The 18,090-nt window shown below is 41.6% G+C and overlaps 1 pseudogene; it reads left to right on the forward strand.

Annotated features, from left to right (window-relative positions):
* The first annotated feature begins 12,384 nt into the window (after positions 1-12,384).
* Positions 12,385-14,763, forward strand: LOC100397626 (calcium binding protein 39 pseudogene; annotated as a pseudogene).
* Positions 14,764-18,090: the final 3,327 nt, after the last annotated feature.

An 18,090-nucleotide genomic window follows, 5' to 3' on the forward strand; every position in this document is an offset into this window, starting at 1 on the left:
TTAGGGCACATAGTTTAAGGAAAGCAGACTGGGCATCGGAGCTCAGTCCCCTTCAGTTTATTGGCTATTCTGACAGACTAAAGAGGGCAGATCCATCTTTGCCTGAGTCTTTCTGCTTGGGTTTACTTTGGTTCCCTTTCAAGTGTGGACATGTATTTTTCCAGTGCCCCACTTCTTTACAATAAGCAAATTGGTTGTGCTGTAGGCCAGGTTGGACATACTGGATATTCTTTTCAGGATCTCCCTTGCTCTGCTTTTTTGAAGGGATTCCTCTGATAGCTGTGGTTAACATGTTAGCATTTCACTAGTTGTGTCACTCCTTCTCTCAGCAGCTTACTGTATCTCTCTTTACAAATGCTCTATAAGATCTTTTCAGTCACTGCATGGTGCTCATGTATGCAGAGCCAAACTATTCCTGTAACTTTTCTTGATGTCGTTGGTCCTCTGACTAATTAATCAGGTTTACCATATGCTGATTATCTAGGTTCTCAGGATGAAAAGGAGCATACATGTGGTAGACTAATATAATCTTTCATAAATCTGTGCTGGACCTTCATCTTTTCCCTGCATAAGTTGGATAATATTGTGTATATTTGGGACTTTCTGTTCTCCTTTCCTTATTGCTCAAGTAAGACTTCTCTGTATCCACTCAGCTTCTCCATGCTTTCAGTGGTAGTTGAATCCCACTGGGGGTCAGTTCCTATTAACTGGGCCCTCACATATTCTTGAGGATTCTGATAATCAACTGGAACATGCTCTTCTAGCCATTTAGACTCTTGTTGTAGCACTCTCAACCTCTCATCCCTCCTACAATAATACATGACCAACCAGTGACAATCAGCCCAAGTGGGATTATGAGATAGGAAGACAGGGGGAATCAGGCCACCTGAAGCTTGTGTGCTGTCAGTGTAGGATGGGTTTTTAGTCTTACGGTTTTTAAGGAGAACTGAAGTAAAATGTATGTATGTGAAGAAACAGTTTTCCACAATATGCCTGTTCTCATCTACTCCTGCTTATAACTGCTCTGTCAGGGGCATTGCCCTTCCAACCTTTGGCCACAAACAAGCCACCAGGGGAGAAGATCCCCCTGAGAAGTGGGCTGCTATGGAAGGGATGCCAACGGAGGCCACACTTCCTTTTCTTTTTATGCTGGGTAGTCTAAGAATGTTCAGATCCTGTGAAGGCATTGAGATCTCTGGCATTGGAGCTAGGGGCCATGCCTCTGGGGAAGGAGAGGGTAATATTGGAGGGAGTCTTCTGGTGCTGAGTCAGCCCAAATCTTAGGAGCCTGCATCCCTTGGCTCGTGGAGCAAAATCTTTCCCTAACTGCCTGTTCATTTGCTAACACTGCTTCTGCTTGGCCCGTTAATCATTGTGGGGTGTGGGTTAAACTAACTATAACCAAGGGTCTATGTATGCAAATTGGTCAAGGTATCTTGGCTTGCCTGTAAACTTGTGCCATACTTTGAAAACAAGGGACCTATCTATGCTCCCTTCTGTGAGCCAATATGCTTTTAATGCTGGCCAGGCTACATCACACAGAGTTCTGAGTCTCCCTAGTGTCACTGTCATGCCATAATCTCCACTAAATTCCTTTTGAATTTTTTTTGCATAATTCCCAGTGGAGTGGATTTACTTTGGGTCTTACCTATCTCCCTCTGCTAGAATAAGAACAGCCTCTGAAACACGGAGAGGGGCTGCTCACTGACTCTATCCAATGTTACAATTTGAGAATCTGCACTCCACCCTCAGTCCCCAGCCCCTTATGGTGCAACACACTCTCTCTGCACTTTTGCTTCAGACTAACAGGACCGCTCCTGTTTCAGAAGCTTCTTGGCATTAAAGAGTTTGTCATTCCCTCAATATTCTCTAGATGGTGGGGGCATCTCTTTAGTCTTATGCAGATTGCTTCCGGTCCTAGCTGGCCCCTCGATTTGCTCGGCATAAAGGGTCCACTGTAGTGGACTTACAGTTTCCATGCGTTATAACCAGTGGCATGTCATGGTTGACCAGGTCAGGCTTCCACACAAAGGGTTGGCAAGTCAAACTTCCCAGAATTAATGCTACTGTGTTTTTGACATCTGGACTACAAGCACTGGTTCCTTCTCTGTGTTCATTGCTTGAGCGAATCTGCTGTGGAATCCTGCCTGGCTGTGCTCTGGTGAAGAATTCCACCTGGGCTAATGCCTACAATGGAGTGCTCTTAGGGTCCGTGTCACCGAAGCAGGCTGGAGTCCCCTGTGGGGATGCTTTGTTTCTATGACTAGTAAACTGCTATTTAATACCAAAATTGAAAAGACAAAATTGTTTTTGTTTGCTTAATATAGGAAGGGAGAGCTATGCTGTTTAGACACATTTTTTGAGTAATGCACACAATGTGAAATCCGAGAATTTTCAGATATTAAGTGTTGTGCAGAAGCCTGCAGTATTTGTACAAACACAGACATTCAGGCCAAACTTGCAGCCTAAGAGGTATATTTATTGAAGTTCTTTGTTGGATTACTGATTTTTTAAAGTGCTGGCACAGTTTTATTTTTTTTATTGGTAACAGTTTTTCACTGAGAAAATTAGCGTTTGTACGTTACTTACATTTAAACCTAGATTTTATGACTACATATATTAAATGATTAAAGAGCCAGTATTTTCTAAATCTTTGTTAAAGTTTACATTTTCATTTACTAAGGAGGCAAAATGCATCTCTAAATTTTTAGAAAGTGACATGTACGAATTAACCACCATTTCTTAAGCGGCTCCGCTGGTGTTGATTTTAGAAAATTGGCAGTAGCTAAAGAGAAAAACATAGTACTTTTGGAGTGACTGTTTTACAAACATTATGATGGATTATTTAAACATGCAGACACACACATGCATGTAGATATATGTATATTTGCATAGAATTAGTTTATCATATCTCTATCGAATGAGATCACTTATTTTTATTTTTTTATTTTTCTTTAAAGTATAGGGTACCTGTGCAGATCATGCAGATTTATTAGAAACTTACACATGTGTCATGGTACTGGTTTTGTGCATCAGTAGCCCCATCATCTAGATTAGGTATTTCTCCTAATGCTATGCCTCTTGAATCCCCCCCACTCTCTTTTATTTCTCCCTAATTCTTCACACAAAGACCCCGATGGGGGATGTTTCCATTCCTATGTCCATGTGTTCTCATTTTTCAACATGGACTTATCAGTGAGAGCATGCTGTGTTTGGTTTTCTGTTCTTGTGCAAGCTTGCTGACAATAATGGTTTCATCCATGTCTGTGAAGATAACATGAATTCATCTTTTTTTCAAATGACTGCAAAATATTCCATGGTGTATATGTGCTATATTTTCTTTATATAGTCTATCCTTGACGGGCATTTGGATTCTTAACAAGTCTTTGCTATTATAAACAGTACAGCAATAAACATACGTGAGGATGTATCTTTATAATAGAAAGATTTATAATTTCTTGGGTATATTCCAAGTAATGAGATTGTTGGGTCAAACAGCATTTCTATCTCTATATCTCTAAGGAAATGCCACACTTTATTCCACAATGGTTAAATTAATTTTCACTCCCACCAACAGTGTAAAAGTGCTTCTACTACTGTACATCTTCTGTTGTCTTATGATTTTTTAATGATCAGCATTCTAACTGATGTGAGGTGGTATATCAATGTAGTTTTTATTTGCTTTTATGTAATGAGCAGTGATAATGAGCAGTTTTTCACATGTTTTTTGGTCACATAAATGTCTTCTTTTGAAAACAGTTCATATCCTTTTTCCACTTCTTGATAAAGATATTTTTTTTTATAAATTTGCTTTCGTTCTCTGTAGATTCTGAATATTAGACCTTTGTCAGATGAGTAGAATGCAAAATTTTATTTTGATGCTGTTGGTTGCTCGTGTACTCTATTAATAGTTTTTTTTTCTGTGCTGAAACTCTTAATTAGATCCCACTTGTTAATTTCGGCTTTGTAGTCAATGCTCTTGGTGTTTCAGTCATGAAGTTTTTTTCCATGCCTAAGTCCTGGATGGTATTGCCTATGTTTTTCTACAGATGTTATGGTTTTAGGCCTAATGTTTAAATATTTAATCTGTATAGAGTTAATTTCTGTATAAAATGTAAGAAAGGGATCCAGTGTCAGTTTTGTGCATATGGCCAGACGGTTTTTAAAACACCCTTTATAAAATAGGGGATCCTTTCCCATTGTTTCTGATCTCATGGAACCCATAATAGCTCAGAGCTAGTGTCCAGTCGTTTCTAAAATCTTGATAGTTTTCATTTCCCTTATGCAGAGTCACCCTGGCAAGACCCTGAGTTTTTCTCCAGACAGGATAAGTACCCATTGCATAAATTTATAGTCATTTAGTCGGGTCATTCCACAGGAATTTATCTTCCTCCTTATTCAAGAAGTTCTGGGTCTTTTTTTTCTTTTTTTGAGACGGAGTTTCGCTCTTGCTACCCAGGCTGGAGTGCAATGGCGCGATCTCGGCTCACCGCAACCTCTGCCTCCTGGGTTCAGGCAATTCTCCTGCCTCAGCCTCCTGAGTAGCTGGGATTACAGGCATGCGCCACCATGCCCAGCTCATTTTTTTGCATTTTAGTAGAGATTGGGTTCCACCATGTTGACCAGGATTGTCTCGATCTCTTGACCTCGTGATCCACCCGCCTCGGCCTCCCAAAGTGCTGGGATTACAGGCTTGAGCCACCGCGCCCGGCCCAGTTCTGGGTCTTTAAACAGACTCTAATCTGAAAATTGATTGAGGGGCTGTACTTTATTACTGAGTTTTTACAATTTATAACAGTCTTTTGTCCACTTTACTAGAAAGTCTTCTGTTTACATAAAATCAGTATGAGTGCATTTTTTTCTAATCGATTTCACTTCCAGGACCGTGATGATTCATTATCCAATGCCAGAGTTCTCCTGCAGTCAAAGTATTCTAATGTCACGCTTTCGTAGCGATTCCCCTGTTGTGTTTGATGGTTGAGTACTGCAACTTGGCTCCTACACTTCAGGATCTAATTTCTCTCATGGTATTAAGCTTTTGTAGATGATAGACTGTAGTTCTTGCCATTAGATCCAAAATAAAGAAAATTACTAGAGTACTAATTAAAGATGCAGGTAGTTTATTAGAGTTTACACACTCTGTGTCCCCAGTTTCATTGGTGTCTTTTTACGTGTCTCTGCACCATGTTGTCAGGTCCAGTTCTTTTTCAGTCATTGCCCTCACTATAACAGTAGACACGTGGCAAAGCTGAGCATGCATCTGTCTTTGCAGGTCAGTCATTCCTACAATAAGAGCCTTTGATTTTGGCTCTTTCCCTACAGATGATAACTTTCACAGCAAAAGTAGCAGCTTTTGGGCTTGGTATCTGATTCTGAAACTGAGAAACAGAATTCCTGAGTCTATTCTTTTCTAGAAGCTGGGAGACAGAATTCCTGAGTTCATTCTTTTCTCCCATCATTTTGTTCACTGAACTTTGGAGCTACTAAGCAGCTTCATTGTGTTCTCTGGATTTTCATATATGTTTCACTGTATTATGGGTAGAGTTCCTAAACTCCTGTCCTCTCACAATCTGTTGAAATTCACTCAGGGTGGCTGGTAAATTGTAAGAGAAATATTATGGAGGTTATACTATTACAGTCTCCAATCTATTGTAAGGCCAAATGGTCTCATACATTTGCTGGGCTGCAGTGCAACTGTGCATTCTCAGCTCACTGCAACATCTGCCTCCAGGTTCAAGTAATTCTCCTGCCTCTGCCTCACAAGCAGCTGGAATTACAGGTGCCCACCACCGTGCCCAGATTTTTTTTTTTTTGTATTTTTAGTAGAGATGGGATTTCAGTATTTTGGCCAGGCTGGTCTCGAATTTTTAACTTGGTCATCCACCCACCTCAGCCTCCCAAAGTTACAGGTTTGAGCCACTGTGCTTGGCCCATGGCCAAAGAGTTTTAATGAGACTCGTTAAAGCAGCCAGTTTGTATGTTAGAGCATTAGGTCACAGAGTACAGATTAGGTATAATAAAAGTTTCCCCAGTGAAGTATGTAAACACTACATTTGTTCTCTATATTCTAAGTGTTTTCTTATGTAAACTTTGTGCTGAATGGCCATCTCATGCAGAGGTCAAAAAAAAATTAACCATTAATAGTGTTTATTCTGGGCCCAAAAGCCAAAACCTTTTATCATCGTGTAATCACTATTTTACCAATATTAAAAGAGATTAACAATAAACTAAGAAATCAAGTAACACTAAAGGTCAGACATAAGGGATTCATAGTTAGTCTTACAGCATTTATAGTCTCAGTGATAGTCATGCTGGCAACTGCCTGTATTGCAGTGGCATCTAATACTCAGTCAGTACAAACTAAACAGCAAATGTAAGGCAACTTGAGACTGCAATTTTAAAGTTTCTTCATCATTTAGATCTACAGTTCCATGAAATAGCTATATGGAAAGGTGTTTAGATCATCTTCCCTAGTTAAAACCCCGATTCTGGAAGTCACTATTTGACTAGAAAAGAATATTTGCTATTTGTATTAATAAAGGTCTCATGTTGTTTGTTAATACCAGGACGCAAAGCTGAAATAAAAGAGCAAGGACCACCTCACTTGAGAGACCTATGGCTGAGCACAATGGTGGCCTCAAGAAAACAGAGGGTAGTGTTAATAACACAGAAGGTGTAGATGTGAAGATTCACTCGAGGTGGCCGACAAAATATTAAGGCAAATATTAGGGAAGATATAAAATTATAGTCACAAACGTTTTGGAAGGCTAAATGGCTTTAATATGACTGACTGAAGGTATCCAGTTCTTACATGAAAGCATTAGGTCATAGAGTAAAAATAAGGGATAATAAAAGCTTTCCCAGTTAAGTCTCTTTACCACACATTCCTTTCTCTATACTCGATTTCCTCATGCAGATAGGCTTTGTGCTAAATGGACTCTCAGTTGGTGGTCAAAGAGAATTGTCCATTAATGGTGGTTTTCTCCGGGCCTGGGAACAAACACCTTTAATCATTTTTAAAGCCAGGATTTTAACCATATTAGCCATATTAACTATTCACAAATGTGTTGACATACAATCCCTGTTATGAAATATATACTAAAGAAATGTGAGGAGAAATGGGGAGTGGGGGTTGGTTAACGGCAATTAGCCCCTTGACAGTCTCGTAGCCCAACTCTTTTACTCTGCTGTGGCCTGTGAGAGAGTACTTTATTCATCCATCATTGAGTCAGGGTCAGTAGGACAGAATTCTCCAGGTGGTGACAAACATCTCAGGTGATGATCTCGATGTGGTTAATGCCATAATAACTGATAAACCAGGAATGTCAAATGTATTTATTTTCTATAACTCCATAAACTGATTCTACCAGAGACTATCCGTGTTCTTCATATGATTGGAAATAGTTTACTTGGCATCATTATATCAGATTTTATTAAGTAGCCCAACTCCAGAAACCACAAATCCAATGAAAAAACTTTCTTTTTAATACTATGTTTCTCTAAAACCACTTCTGGTACAAACTTGTGTATTCCTCAGGGTTCTCTCAGATGGAAAAATATATGTATTTATAAATAGAGGTGAGTTTATTAAGACTTAACTTACAAAATAACGATATTCCACAATAGGCTGTCTGCAAACAGAGCAGAAAAAAGAATCAGTGCAAGTTTCAAAACTGAACAACTTTGAGTTCTACATGTGAGGATAGAGAGTACCTGTCACAGGAGAAAAACATAGGCTAAGAGGCTAACCCCATCTCACTTTTTTTTCCGTGTTTTTATGCCTATTTTAAATTCATAGTGATTTGAATAGATTATGTTTACCCAGATTAAAAGTGGATCTGCCATCTGTAGCACACTGACTGAAATGTTAATCTCTTTTGGGCAACACCCACACAGACAAATCCAGAATTAATAATCTGTATCTCTCAATACAACCATCGCAGGCTCCTAGTCATAAATCTGAACAATTTCCATTGTTGCTTCACCTATAAGCCAGTGACAGACAGAATTCCGGGTGCCAGACTGATGTACAAGAATGAAAATTAATAGTGTTGTTTTTTTTCAATTCTCCCATTTATGCTGAATAATGTAATTAGCAAGCACTTTCTTTTTTCTTTGAAGCCCATACATTTGTTGTAGTCAGCCAGACTCGAAGACTTTTTAGATTATCAGCTGTGGAGAACAGTCACTCACTCAAAATCCTTCTTTCTGCTAAAACCCGACAAGATGTCAGGACTATCATCTTGTGCTGGATCTCTTTTGGGCAACAGGCTCTGATGAGAGCTGGGGAGATGACAGGATGGCCAGCTGGAGAGAGGAACTACCCACTCTAGGGTGTCCTCTCTGCTGAAGACGTAGCAGATATTGGGACCATCAGATGTGAAGAGAAACTACCCACTCCAGGGTCTTCTCTCCATTCTATATACCTATATACCTAATAAGATGATCAGCTGGATGGAGATGCTACCCATTCTATGGTCTTTGGTCTGCTAAGTGACGATCACAAATCAACACCCTGCCTGCAGGGAAAAAAGCCACCCACTCTAGATCTTCTCTCTGCTGAGAGCTGGATATTCAGGACATTCATCTGCTCGTGGGGAGCAGTTACCAAACGGGGCTTTTTTCAGAGCTCTGTTACCCAGTAAGGCTCTTTATGTTGCTCAGGCTCCACCTGCACAGGTACCTCATTCTTTCTGAATGCAAAAAAATTATTTGAGATTTACTGAATATTTGAACTGAAAGATCTGTAACCAAAACAGGAGTAAAAATATCTCTTGCATATCACATTGTGGAAGACAAAAATAAGATGAGAGCTCTGGCTTTTCAGGGTGCACAGACATACGAGCTCCAAACACCAGGGCTGTAATACTCTTGTTAGGGTTTTGCTGTTTCTGGCACCTTCAAGCTTCTGGGTGTCACTACACATTCCGGTATCAGCTGAGAATCTTCTTGCAGTATTTCTGGTCCAGCTTCGGTTGCTCAATGAGATGAAACTCTAGCTGGCACCAGTAAACTTCTGCTTTGCCACAGCTGACATGCCTGATCGTGTGTATTAGCTGGACCTCAGAGATGCTCATACATGCCTCCACTTTCTATGCCATGTTTGCCCATGGCAGTTGTTCAGTCCAGGCCTGTAATCCAATCTGAGTGCATTCAGTCAGACAGGTAGATAGAATAAGCTTAACCAGCCTGTGGGCAAAGGGACAACTGCCCACAGATATTTTCAACTGACTAGATAAAGTCCCCAGAACTCTTTGATAGAAGAAACATACCTTGTTGTGTTTAGAGGTCTTAATTCTATTGGATCTTGAAATGCTTATAATTTAGTGTCCAACAATTTGGTATTTTTAAATCTGTTGGTATTTACTCAGTGTTGCTGGCAAGATATAAAAGATATGAACTGTTGGAAAAGTCATCTCAAACTGTTTGGAAGACCAAGAGTTTTTATTGGGGCAGGTTAAAGGCAGCTGCCTCCAAAACATGAGTATAGAACCAGATTAGACAACTATTGAAAGGCCTTAATCCACATGCATATGGCTCCAGTCTGTTTATTCATGTCAATTTTGTTCTGGGTGGTCTCTCTGAAAGGATCAAAAGGGAATTACCCTTTAATTGCATTTACTCTGGGGCCCAAAACCAAAATATTTCATCAGTTTTAAAATTAGACCTTTAACCATGTTCATTATCCACAAGAGTGTTATCTTAGAACCTCTATTGTAATGTCTACACACTAAACGTGCTGATAAGTCAGGGAATCTAGTTTGCTTGGTTGCATTTTGCTCTCTGATGGCAGCCAACACCCATTTCCTAGGCCACTTGACATAGTGTAATGGTGAGAGAGTGCATTCATTCATACACCATTGAGTCGGAATCTGCAGGTCAGATTTCTGCAGTGGTGGGACACACGTCTCAGTTTGTGATCTCAGTGTGATCGAGGGCACGAGGGGTGCTCCATGCGCAGAAAGGCGACATGACAGTGGTCAAAGCGATGCTCACAGAGTGAACTAATGTCATCACCACTGCAAGGAAGAGAAAAGGGAACAGTGGACTCCCCAGAATGGAAAGGAAAGAAGACCACAGTGGAGTGAAGAAATCAGCAAGTCACTGGTTTCCACTGAGGATTACCAATTATGGGGAGACAATGTTTCAGGCCAGGGTTTCATCATGAGACAACAGTTATCAGCCCAGCAAGGGCAGCATATGAAGGGCTGGACAACGTTCTTAAGGCTACTGAGAGGTTAATCTTACAAAATGAATTAAGAAATTTAATACAAACTAATTTCTCTCATAATCCCTGGTCACCAGCAGAGAGCACCTTAGATCTAGATAGCTGAGTGAAAGTGGGAAGTAATCTAAAACAGAATTACATCAAAGGGAAACAGGTTACTGTAACTTCTCTAACATCATGAGCATTAGTGAGAGTGGCCTGAGTCCTATTATATGTATAGGAGTCCAATGAGGGGAAGGAAAAGGAGCCATAATCTCCCTTCCTACCTTCAGCCTCTTCCTCAACCCAGCTATCATGAAGTAAAGATACAAAGGAAACAGAGGTTTTTCCTGTGCCTGGTCCTCCAATCAGTAAAGAAAAAGACACAAGACATTCTGCAGGTATGACTTCTTGTTTTAAACAAGCAGCTTTGGAAGGTGAACTTCTTGCCTTGACCCAAAACTGAAGATCAGCGTGGCAGTCAGACGCAAGAACACATCTCCTTTAGCACTTCTAAAGAGCTTAGAGAAAGCATTGAAAAAAAATGGAGCTTCTAGCCAATTATGAAAGAAATAATTGAGGCTGTAGCAGACAACGTTCAAATGAACCCATGGGACTACTCAGTGCTAGCTCAAATAACTTTGAAGCCCAGCCTCTTTTGGAGGGCAAAATATGATGAGGTGTGTGAACAATAAGCCAAAAGTAATCAGGCGATAGGGCAAGACATCATAGCTGCTATGTTCCAGGAGAAGAGTCCCCAGGCTGACTACAAAAATTAGATTTTGGTCACCAGGCATATAATCAAATTTATTTTAGTGCCCTCTGCACCTGGGACAAATAGCTCAACAGGCATCTTTTTGTGAACGTTCGTAAGGGACCTTAGGTGCCATTTGTTGAATTTATTGATCATTTAACCCAGGCACCTAAAAGACAAATTATTCACAATCAGTCTGCTGATATTTCATTGTTGCAATTGACTTGTGAAAACACCAGTGTGGATTACACGCAGTTAGGTAAAAAGCAGCCACAGTGTGGGAATTTATGAAACCAATCAAACTAGTAAAAACATAATGCCAAAATTTTGGCTATGACATTAAGGCCTCCTACAACGAGGAGGAGAGAAACTAATAGTTTTTTCAGTGGTGAGTCAGGTCATATGTGAAGGGACTGCCCACAGAATAGAGACAAAGGTAAATCAGAGAAAGAACCCAATTTTGGCTTGTCAGAGTGGCTCTCACCTGTAATCCCAGCACTTTGGGAGGGTGAAGTGGATGCATCACAAGGTCAGAAGTTCAAGACCAGCCAGCCAACGTGATAAAACCCATTTGTTTTAAAAATTAAAAAAAAAAAAAAAATAGTTGGGCACAACGGTGTGTGCCTGTTATTTCAGATACTCAGGAGGTGGAGGTAGGAGAATTTCTTGGACAAGGACCTGTTAGGTGAAGGTTTCAGTGAGCCGAGTTTGAGCCTCTGTCTTTTAACCTGGGTTACAAAGGGAGACTGCATCTCAAACAGACAACAGAGACCTCTTTCGGTATGTCTTTGATGTAAAAAGGGAAAACATCGGCAAACCAATGGTGATCCAAATATAATAAAAATGGTAAACTCATAGGTAATAAGACAGGAAAATTTATGAGGCGCCAACCTTGAGCACTGCTTCAAATTGGGGCAATGCTAACAGCTTTCTTCAGCCAGAGAGAGAGCCCACAGTTCTCTCCTGAAGAGCAGCCACCAGTGGGATCGCAGGGCTAGAATTACTCTGCCCACGTGAGTTAGAGTTAAAAGAAGAAGTGGACCCAAAAGAGTCACGACCAGAATCTGAGAGCTGCTGCCTTTGGGAGCAGTGGGATTAAGCCCAGGATCGTCTACCCTATCCAGAGAAGGAATTAAGGGGCTCACAGACGTTATGGAGAGGGATTATCAAAATGAAGTACTTGTGCTGATGGAATGCAAATGATTGTATATTCTTCCGCCTGGGTCAAAGATAGCTAAGTTTCTGATCTTACCATACTGCTTTCCTAATGCCAAAAAAAAAAAAAAAAGGGGGGGGGGTAAGGGAAGTTTTGGAATCACAGGGGCCACCGGAGTTTATTGGAATCAAATAATCATTGATCAGAGACCCACCGTTACCTTAAAAACTGGAAATAAAGTTCGCGTCCTCGGCGGCTGCGCAGCGCGCACGTCAAAGCCGGGCTCGGGCCGCGAGTGGGGCGCGGGGATCGGGGAGCGGCGCGGCCTGGGAGACACGGAGCCTTCAGGGGCCGGGGCGGGGGCACAGGCGAGGACTAAGGCGGCGTCGAGTCCCGCAGCAGCAGCCGCAGCCGAGTGAGCGCAGCACCGCGGCCGCCGCAGGAGCCCGTCGCCTGAAGCAGGAGCGGGCGGAAGACAACGGAGGGGCCCAGCGTCCGAGCCACGCCGCGGACACCGAACGAGCAGCCCGAGGCGGCGGCAGCCGAGGACGGGGACGGCGACGACGCGGAGGCAGAGAAGGGAACGCCCAGCCCAGCCCCGTAGCACAGGCGGAGTGCAGCGGAGGCCCTGCCCCTGCCGTCATGCGGTTCCCGTTCGGGAAGTCTCACAAATCTCCAGCAGACACTGTGAAGGATCTGAAGGAAAGCATGGCCGTTCTGGAAGAGCAAGACATTTCTGACAAAAAAGCAGAAAAGGCTACAGAAGAAGTTTCCAAAAATCTGGTTGCCATGAAAGAAATTCTGTATGGCACAAATGAAAAAGAGCCTCAGACAGAAGCAGTGGCCCAGCTTGCTCACGAACTCTGTAATAGTGGGCTTCTTAGCACCCTGGTAGCTGATTTACAGCTCGTTGACTTTGAGGGCAAAAAAGACGTGGCTCAAATTTTCAACAATGTTCTCAGAAGACAAATTGGTACAAGAACTCCTACTGTTGAATACATCTGCACCCAACAGAATATTTTGTTCGTGTTATTGAAAGGGTATGAATCTCCAGAAATAGCTTTAAATTGTGGAATAATGTTAAGAGAATGCATCAGACATGAACCACTTGCAAAAATCATTTTGTGGTCAGAACAGGTTTCTGATTTCTTCAGATATGTCGAAATGTCAACGTTTGACATAGCTTCAGATGCACTTGCCACATTCAAGGATTTACTTACAAGACATAAATTGCTCAGTGCAGAATTTTTGGAACAGCATTATGATAGATTTTTGAGTGAATATGAGAAGTTACTTCATTCAGAAAATTACGTGACAAAAAGACAGTCACTCAAGCTTCTCGGTGAACTACTACTAGACAGACACAACTTCACAATTATGACAAAATACATCAGTAAACCTGAGAACCTCAAGTTAATGATGAACCTGCTGCGAGACAAAAGTCGCAACATCCAGTTGGAGGCCTTTCACGTTTTTAAGGTGTTTGTAGCCAATCCTAACAAGACACAGCCCATCCTAGACATCCTCCTCAAGAACCAGACCAAACTCATAGAGTCCCTCAGCAAGTTTCAGAATGACAGGACGGAGGATGAGCAGTTTAATGACGAGAAGACCTATTTAGTTAAACAGATCAGGGATTTGAAGAGACCAGCTCAGCAAGAAGCTTAATCTCCAGTAAACATCTATATTAAATCCAAATTCAGCGTTTGCTGTTAGCTATTCAGCATCAGGCACTCTTATTGATTCATGAGGAACATTACGGCTAATCTACTGTTAAGTGAACGGTTTTTCATTTTACCCTTTTGTTTTTCAGTCCAGGTTGGAGATCATAGCTGCTGCTGCTTGCACACTAGGGCACATGTGGGCTTTCTCTTGATCTTTGTGTCATTTCAGAATTCAAAGACTCCGTGTGCTGCGGGAGTTCTGAACATGGCTGGGTTTATGAAGGCAAATGTATGGACGAGAGTGTGGTTTAGGGAAGAGGGCATTGATACGATCAGATTAGACCTATGTGTTTGCACCCATCTTTGCTGGCGATCTGAGTGCAGTGTGGCATGCGCACACCTGGCATCCCTGCGTCAGATCTCACGCCTTCACTGAAGGACGATCACGCAGAGCTTTTATCTGAAATCGGAGGGAACTGTATTCAAAAATGGGAGTTTCGGGGCAGATAAAGTTGACATGCGAATAAATTGATACTGAAACTTAGCAACTTCTTAAAAGTGTGAAGAAGCCTCATAAGGTCATAAGGAAAATGTATATATGCTTTTCACAGCTTTCTAGAATTTTTGACATTTGATTTTCTTGAGACTTGTAAACCTGGATATGTTGAAGAGTATTTGTTAATTTTACTTTTTGAAGATATTTTAAAACAGTAGAGCTAGCAATGACACCTTGCATTTCATTTCAAGACTGCTTACAGGTTTCTTTTGTATATAATTCTTAGAATGCTCATTTCTTTTCAATAGTTTAATTTGTACAGCAGAGGAATGTTACTGTAGTAGTATGTAACTATACCTAATACTGAGTTTTTGCAAAAAACAATGAATGCTCATATGTAATTGAAATACTTCAGATCACATGAAAATGCTGATTTAACATTTAAGTATCACAGCATTAAAAGGAAAAAAAAGTAAAAAAAAAAAATTGGAAATAAAAATGTGACTTGCTTTCTGGACACAGGAGTGATTATTTCAATTATCAGTGTTCAAAACTGGCTGATAACGTGGCCTCATGTCACGTAGGAACAAAAGATCGTTGGCATTGGGGAAGCACATATAACAAATTAGAGCACACACCTCCTGGTGTGCTGTTATCCAGAAGGGAGAAAGTCATTGATACAACCTCTCATCATGAACATCCCTGTTAAGCTTTGGGGATGGGATCCAGTAGCCCAACAGTTGTCACTCTGCAGACCTCTTTCTAAAAAAGGCCACCGTTGTTATTTCTACCCTACCATCATGTACCCATCTCAAGATCCTGTCTGGGTAGAACAATGACTCCAGAAGGGGAATAAATTATTGATAGTCCATGAATTAGTGACTGAACAATTTCTGACCAGACATATTCAACTTCAGCAAGTCCTTGGAACTCGACCATTTTCATCATCCCTAAAAAACCTGGTAAGAGGAGACTTTGCATAACTTATGTGCTATTAACACTAAATTGTAACCTTTGGGGCTTCTGCAGCTCAGAATCCACACAGTGATTTTTTAGGACTGGCCTATAATTTTCATTGACCTAAAACAATATTTTCATACAACTTCTCTGGCAGAAAGGAACATGGGAAAATTTGCATTTACCCTAACAGCTATTACTAATGAAAAGCTGGCTTCCCAATTTCATTGGAAAATATGTGCATCTTTAAGGAATGCTGAACAGTCTTACCATGTGTCAGTGTTTTGGAAATCAAGGTTTACCTCCCAGTAGAAAAAATATTTGCAATTTCAAGATATACTAATTTTATGTATACGATTTTACTGGTAGCTCCATATGCCTGTGCTTTTAAAGTTGTATTCCTCTGTCATGTAGAGAATGCACATTGAGGAGGTTTACTCATTGCACCTGAGAAACTACAAATATACTCACTCTGGATGTATCTTGGATAGACACTGACTGCCTGGTCAGTAAGACCTCCGATGGTAAATTAAATACTAGCAACTTACATACACTGTTGAATGATTATACAAAATTATGAGGGGATGTTAATTGGACTTGTTCCGTCTTAGGGATTCCTACTTATAAGACGCAGAACCTGTTTTCATTTTTAATTGTATTTTAAGTTCTGGGGTACATGTGCAGATCTTGCAGGATGATTGCACAGATTCACACATGCCATGGTTTTCTTCTATCTCCATCGCCCGCTGTTACCTACATCAGATGTTTTTTTCAGTGTTAAACCTTCCCAACCTCCCCACTCCTCAGTGTACCTTCCCTATGCCCTCACCCCCCAAAAGACCCCCGTGTGTTATGTTCACCTCTCTGTGCCCATATGTTCTCATTGTTAAACATCCAATGAAGTTAATCAGACAGACTTCATCTTAGCTTCTCCCTGCCTGCAGTTCTCTCCTTTGGGTGCACAGGTGAATCACGCTGTAACCAGAACTTTGTAACCATTGCAACCGCATTCTGCTTGGCAAGTCCCCTAACTATTGTGAATACCCACCCCCTTTGGTAACCAACAACTATGGGAACCTCCAGCCCCCTGGTTACCAGCTTCCTCTTCTAACTTGCTTGTTCTACTTCTGTAAAATTCTGCTTCAGCTAGACTAGCCCTCCCCACTCTTCTAGAATAGATATAGAAGCAAATCACACCCCCTTGTCAGGGCCAAGAGATTTTAGAATGTGAGCCACCTCTCAGTTGCCAGCAATAAATGACTCCTAATTGAAACTCAGAGTGTGGTGCTTTTCGTCTAACTCGATTGGATGTAACATTTGGGAGCCCCAGGAAGATCGCCATCCATAGAGGACCACACTCCTTCTAAGCTCCCCTGGACTAATTAGGGACTATGCAGCAGGTGTCTCCTAAGATTTTCCAGGGCCCGATAGGCCACTGCCTTCTGGAAGGGACCAGATCACCACCAGCGTGCCCAATAGAATTCAAATCCTGAGTTCTCAATCTCAGTCTGTGAAGTTTAGTGAGATCTGACTCCGTCTTTCTGGGAGGGAAATGACCCTGGCAGGGGTCCTCCCTCATGACTGCGTCATCACTCCAGGATGCTGAAGGACAGTTTCAGTTTTAGTCATTGATTTTGTCTGTTTCAATTTAGTTTCCCTCCTTTTTGTTTTGTCTGTTGTGTTTTAACTCAACAATGGGTATGTCTTCATCGCGACCTTCCTCACCTCTTCAATGTATGCTGAAAAAATTTTTCTCAAGTTTTTCAGATGTCTACGAGTGTGCCTCACAAAAGGTAGACTCAGGAGTCGGTGAAGTGGAATGGGCACATTTCAGAACCAGACGGCCAACAGGTAGAAGGCAGAAGCCAGGGCCAGAGAAAATGAGTGAGAGGGTGGCAGAATTCTGGGCAGACCCATACTGCTACATATCAGCAACTTTCAGGACACCCTGTGGGGAACACAGATGACACCATCCTCTAGTAGGTTGAGGCTCTCTCAGGCTGAAGCAGTGGGGTCTTGGAGGAGACTAAAGCCAGTATCAGGAAAGTCGTTTCTGGTTTCAGCTGGCCACTAGAGATTGTCGGCCCCAGAATATCACTGATGGAATGGACTTTATTATTCTTCCTGAGGCTGCAAAGGCTGAGGTTAGTCTGTGATTGGCCTGGCCCTTGAGGCCTTAATAAAGACTTATTGAAAATCTAAACAACCTTAGCAGGTTATTTATAGTGACTTTCAATGAAGTATATATCTTCAGTGCTGAAAATAGAAATGAAAATTAACAAGATCAAAGTAGTTGAGTGCATATGTTGGTTGATCCTAGAAGACAATTAGGCAGCAGTTGATAATAAAAAGTTAATATTCTGTGAATGTTCAGAGGGTCTCCATGGCTCACCTAGGCTTTGGTTAACCACTCCCACTTAACCTTTGCAGGAGTCCCGATGGCAGTTCCTAGCAGGATCCCTATTTTGCAAGTAGGAGGTTACACAAATCTGTCTAGAGACACACACTTGGGTAGTGGGAGATCTACATACAAGCAGGCACAGGTAGTTTCAAGAGGGATGCAGATGTCATAGGTAGATGGAAATAAGGAGCCAATGTGCACATGCTGTGAGGGCCAGACAAGATATGGGTGAGCCCCACGTATACCCAGGTCCACAGCTGATCAGCCTGCACTTTTCTTTTCATTACAGGATCCTCCTCACCAGAGGAAGATCGTAGAGTGCAGGGAGCGTGCGCAGAAATCACTGCTATGTAGCAGGACTATGAAATTAACAAAACAGACAAAATACTAGAAATAAACACCACAATGATAGCTTGGTTTGTCTTTAGATGGCAGGGTTTTGTGTGTCTTCTTCT

The sequence above is a fragment of the Callithrix jacchus genome, chromosome 16 (assembly GCF_049354715.1).
Source record: "Callithrix jacchus isolate 240 chromosome 16, calJac240_pri, whole genome shotgun sequence".
In the NCBI taxonomy this organism is placed as follows: Eukaryota; Metazoa; Chordata; class Mammalia; order Primates; family Cebidae; genus Callithrix; species Callithrix jacchus.